This window comes from Medicago sativa, chromosome 8 (genome assembly GCF_051527215.1).
Source record: "Medicago sativa cultivar Bolivia chromosome 8, Bolivia_mono, whole genome shotgun sequence".
NCBI lineage: Eukaryota > Viridiplantae > Streptophyta > Magnoliopsida > Fabales > Fabaceae > Medicago > Medicago sativa.
In genome coordinates, this window is record NC_140756.1 from 36208147 (window position 1) to 36214156 (window position 6010).

Genomic DNA, 6010 nt, shown 5'->3' on the forward strand with positions numbered 1-6010 from the left:
AATAGTAATACATTTCTCTACAATCTTTCTCTAATTTAAGGCTTTGTAGTCACTGTAATGACTTTATCTGCATCAATATTCTTTTGCATGAAAGAACCATCAAGTACAAGTTATGTGTTTAAACGAGAATGATAAGGTAAAGAACCAAATTCCATTCATGTGATTCGTAAGCATAAATTGCTAGGAATTGATAGAAAATATGATTGGATTATCATTAATACTGAAATATCATTACCTTTTTGACAGATTATGTTCCTTTCTAATTCATTATATGTTATTTTATAATGTATACTGGATTATCATTTATGATAATAATTATGGAACATGACTTGTGGATTAAGAAAGTATTGCTATTAAGATATTACTATGCAAATCAGCATAAGGTGCGACTTGTCGAAAATGAAATTTTCAAAATATGTACTTCTCATTAATTTGTTCCAATGTAATCTCAGCATCTGAGGATATTCATTCTACTTTAGTAACTTAGCAGAATTACCGATGAAATATAATCTACACTTTCATAGTTTTCTCTTTAAAGGGTATTATTATACACATCCAACCATGTTAGTGTATTTTGGTTGGTCAATATTCATTCATTAAGATAAGTAACAATCTTTGTTTTGGTTGCATGATAATTAACCGTACTTACATTACAAAAAGGAAAGGTTTATAAGTAAAGCCTGCTCCATTTGGTCGTGATATATAACGTGCTTACATGCTGAAAATAAACACCAGTAGCATCGATGGGAAAGGTTACATGCATACACCAGTGGTAACTATTTTATGAATATTGCAGTGATTGAACGGTTATAGGTTGCAAAAACAGGTCATTAAATTGAGGAAGCCATGTGGAACCAAAGAAAATAGCCTTAAAGCTAAAGTTGATGAAAAGTTGTGACACACTTTTGTGAGCTAAGCAACATCAACACTTCAGATCGATGGCATGTCTAGTATGTATCTGTATCTGAAACCAACACGACACTATCATGACTATATTATTTTCTAAAATTATTGTTAGTGTCTCGTGTTTGTATATGTGTTGTGTCGAGTGTCAGTATCTATGTTAGTGCTTCATAGTCCACAAGTTGGACACCCTATATTTTAAAAATATTAGTAGAAGGCTCCATTACTATAGTTTTAGGTGCAGAAAACATATCATAATTAGACTTTTATGCTTCAAAAAATTTAATAACTAAATCGCTTCAATTCTTTTAATAAATAGTCATGATGTACTCACACTGAACTAATGATATAATGTTCTTCTCTTTTAGATTCTCATGAAAATAAATTGAAGAACCGAAGAAATTGCTCTATAAAAGGAGGTTTCGTCAACAAAGCCGAATGATAACAAGAAAAACAGAAACACATTATTCCTCCAAAAGGTTCTGTAACTTGTTTGCCCAAAATATATGAGGTACATTAAATGGATTTTCAATTATATAAAGTGTCTTATTTTCTTGCACATTTGTTGTCATTATTTTTTTACTGCTAGGATAGGATACTTAGAGAATTTTGGCATCTGTGTTACATAATTACAACTTCAAACGAATTAATGTTAATCTGAGTGTCTTTTTTCTTTCCGGCACATGCAGATAAAGGATATATCACTGAAGTTTTGAGGTGTTACAATCAATGCAAACCCACAGAGTCTAGGCCCTAAATTTGAAACTAATTAACTTAGAAAGGGTTCAAAACCCTTGCAATTTATGTGCCAATTTGACTAGAGTTAGATCATATTAGAGCACAGCTTTGTAGGGGCATCCAGTGGTAAGCGAACCCATGGAGTGCAAGAGACAGTAGTAGCAGCACCCGATGCAGTGGTGGAGGAAGTGGATGGAGACAAGGAGTGAGTGGCACAGGTGGAGCCAGGGGTTGATGTTATCTTTGCGTCTCTTGCAAATGGTGGAAATTATCTCAGAAGAATTCTCTTCAAGTATCTCTATGAAGCACTGACACAAGCACCGAACACATGAGCTTTCATTCTATGAAGAATTCTCTATGAAGTACCAGTTTGAGAAAATAGATGTAATTAAAAGTAACCACACATTTCAAGTTGAATCCAGTTACATTAAAACGCTTTCAATTTAAAGTGTCGGTGCTACATATGCTTAGTTTGCCACTCAAAACTCTAACCTTAAAATAAGTTCCAAGAATTTGGTCAGTCAGAATGGAAGAATCAAAGACGTCTTCCAAAGACGAGCTTTCCTTCAGCAATGCACGTAGCTGATGGGAACAAGGAGTTTCGTCGTGTCAGATTTGTGTAACTCATTATGGCCTTGTTATCATATATAGGAAGGCCTCTAGCATTGACTTCCCATGTTGAACTACACATGGGAGAGACCACCTCTGAAATCTAAAGTTTGTGTTGATGGATGAGAACAAATTTATTTCACAAGATATATCTTGGGTTCAAAGACATGTGAAATATCATGAGTGGGTTGGCTTTCAAGCCAGATATTTTCTAAGCACTCTCACTACTAAAAAAAGGTCATTTTCGGACGAAATTTTGGACGGTTTTGGGACGGAATTTACGGACAATTCCCACTGATTTCGGACGGAAATGTGTTTTCGGACGGAATTCGGACGGATAGGGCGCTGTCCGAAAAAGCCGCGTCGCAAATCATAATTCTATCCCAAATTCCGTCCGAAAAATGTTTCAGACAGATTTCGCACGATTTTCACACAAACTCTGAAGTTTAAGTTTGTGGGACACTGGAATAGATTTCGGACGCATTTTGGACGGAATTAAATATAATTTCCTACAGATTTCGGACGGAATTAAATATAATTTCCAACGGATTTCGGACGGAATAAAATTTATTTTCCAACGGATTTCGGACGGAATTAAGTTTATTTTCCAAAGATTTTCAGACGGTATTGCGTTTAATTTCCTACGGCATTCAGACAAATTTTCCAACGATTTTCGGACGAAATTAAGGAACCTTAAAATACTTACCACGCTTTCCTGGAGAGATTATAAGTTTGTTTTTTTTTTGTACAGAATTGCAACAAAATTAATTTATTTTACTGAGTTTGAGATAAATTCAATTCGTAAAATTCATATTCAATAATACATACTTGATTCAAATAAAAATAAATAATAATTCAAGAGTAAACAAATGTTCATTGTCTAAAACAAAATTATACAAACTAGATTCATATATGTGTTCAATGTTCTAGCATATCCCTGCCTCACACCCGAACACCCAAACAAAACCACCCCAACCTGTGCCAGAACCACAAAATATTTGCTGGACCAGATGCTGTCATAGCAAAAACACAGCAACATAGTTGCTGTCACAGCATAACAGTTGTTGTCCACAGCACCACAGGACCCGCAGTCAGCACCAACTGAAAAGGCAGTAGCCGCACAAAATCTCCCAAGCAAAACAAACCCAACAAACCAAGGCAATTAGACCAGCACTAACAATAAAACCACACCAGAAAAACAAATGGCATAAAGTAAATAGGCCATGTTTTTACAATTCTTAAAAAACAAATGGCTAAAGCATGTATATTTGGATCTAGCACATTATTTGAAGGATTGTCAACCTATTCAAAAATCATCCAACAATAAGAGTGTTACTAAAAGAACGCGTAAAAAATAATATATATGTAATCAATATGCTGAAAAGTATTCAAAATATACTTACATATTCTTTTAACCATGCTGCAAAGTTTTCTTCAATGCAATTATCAGTATGTTCACCACTCATATTAGGATGAGTTATCCGAGGTGTCTCGACAAAGATCCTATTGTTACATAATGTAATTCAATTATAATTATCACAGTTAGGAAATGAAGAAATTTTTATTTTAGAAAGTACTTACTCAATATAGGGTTGAATCTCATCACAATTGATTAATACATGATTCATGGCAGCAGTAAATCAAATCAACATGATACTAATAGTTTTCATATAAATCAAATCAACATAAAACATCAAAGCATTTTTTGTTAACACAAGTTATGAATACCCATTATTTTTTATTTAAGGGACTAGTGTTGACCTGTAATGGTATTAATGAACCTAAGTTATGAAATTGCTAGATTTTAAACAGGTCAGCACTACGTTATGAAATTATACATCTAAGCCGTGAGTTACTGTGAACTGACCCCGTTTCAAAAAATAATGTGTACAGGTCAAGCATATATTTGAAGGTTAAGTAGTCCCTTAAATACTTCATTAATACTATGTAATGGTATTAGGTTCATGAGTGTGTAAGTGAAATTGCTAGATTTAGTGTTAACGGAATATGGGATTAGTGCTAATCCCTTAAACAAGTCAGCACTAAGTTATGAATATGGGATTAGTTTTGTTAACACATGTGTGTCCCTTAAACATCAAGCATATATTTTCTGTAATGGTTAGTGCTGAACAATAAACAAGGGCAGGAACAATAAACAACAACAGAAAACCCAACATGTACCAAAAGCACATAGCAGCATCACAGAAGCACCAGCAGATTATACCTACAGCAGAACCGCAGACAGTACCACAACAGAACTACTACAGCCGCAAAAAACACAGCAGCACACCACACAGTACCTCAACCAACCGAGACTGATGCCAAAAAACAGAAAACCAGCAGTAACAGAAAGCTACCAGCAAGAGCACATACTCTCCTAATTAATTAACCAAATGCTTAGCTAACTGGATCTAGTTTACTATATGTTTTGATGTGTTCCCTCTAAGAGTTTATTTATAGTGGTGTCAAGGATGTTATTGGAATAATTATTTACATTATTTTAATTATAATATTGTCATTTGGTAATAATCGTGTCATGTGAGTACAGTCGGTGCGTGTTAAAACTTCAAAAATCATCGAAAAACCACCGAAAGATTAAAACTTCAAAAATCAAGAAACACATAGGAATCAATCTTAACATGAGTATGGATCTTAGCAAACAATATAAACCAAAGCAACACCCACCTAAGCAAAACAACACTTAAAACCAATACTAAGGGAAAAAAAAATCCACCCACCGAAGCAACACAACACCTAAAAACACAAAACCCATAATTGGAACAGCAAAAACCCACAATATATTTCAACAACAAAGGTGAATCCAGGTCCAGATGGTTAAGCACACTAAAAACCCTAATAAGTAAAACAAAATAAACCCAATAAATTGAACCAAGAATCAGGTACAAGTTTATGGGAACATGGTTGATTTGTTGAAGAGAACACATATTATAATAGAGAGAGTGAATAATAATACCTTGAAAAGCTTGAAACTGAGAATCCTCAAATCTGAAGAGAAGAGAATCGAAACTTGAACAGCTTGAGAAGTTGATTGAAGAGCTTGAGAAATCTTAAAACTGGCTTTTGGAAGAAATTGATTGAAGAGCTTGCTAAATTGATTGTGAAATTGATTTTAGGGTTATGAGAGAGTGAGATTGGTTATGAGAGAGAGAAGTACACGGGATGGAAATTTTATGAGTGCAGGGGGACATGAAATTTTCAAAATTAATAAAAATGAAATAAAAACCCTCAAATCCGTCTGAAATCCGTCTCAATGTTTCACACGGTTTTGGGACGGATTTGTTTTTTAAGGAAATTCGTACGAAATTCGTGGGAAAAAACCCTGTTTGAATACGTCATAAAATTTTCTCACAATTTTGGGACGGATTTGGGACGAAAATTCCGCTCCGTTAAAACCGTCCCAAATCCGTCCGAAAAATTCAGACAAAATCGTATCCGTCCAAAAATTCCGTCCGAAATCACTGTTTTTTTAGTAGTGTCTGGAGCTTTTATTTTATTGTACAAGCAGGGTGTATTCCTGTTTGGTTCATTTTTTTGTCACACCCTTCTACTCTTTCTAACCATCTTTTGGATATTGTCGATTCAAAAGTAGGAATAGTCAAGCTTTCAAATTCGACGAGTAAATGATATTTAAGCTGATCATCTTCTTAGATGAATCAAATCGTCACCGGGATGCCTAGTTATTTATTGGCGATTCTCTATTTCATATGTGTCTTGTAGGCCCTTCTACTATTTGTTGTGG

At 34.4% G+C, this 6010-nt stretch overlaps 1 long non-coding RNA gene across 4 annotated transcripts; it reads right to left on the reverse strand.

Annotated features, from left to right (window-relative positions):
• Positions 1 to 3082: 3082 nt before the first annotated feature.
• Positions 3083 to 5416, reverse strand: LOC146898843 (uncharacterized). Of its 4 annotated transcripts, none has more exons than XR_015023515.1 (3): positions 5225 to 5416; positions 3654 to 3753; positions 3083 to 3552 (listed from the first exon to the last, which is right to left on the reverse strand). It is a non-coding gene; the product is annotated as an uncharacterized LOC146898843 (long non-coding RNA). The 4 variants fall into 4 exon arrangements; XR_015023517.1 differs by lacking the exon at positions 5225 to 5416 and adding an exon at positions 4432 to 4706; XR_015023516.1 differs by lacking the exon at positions 5225 to 5416 and adding an exon at positions 4475 to 4697.
• Positions 5417 to 6010: the final 594 nt, after the last annotated feature.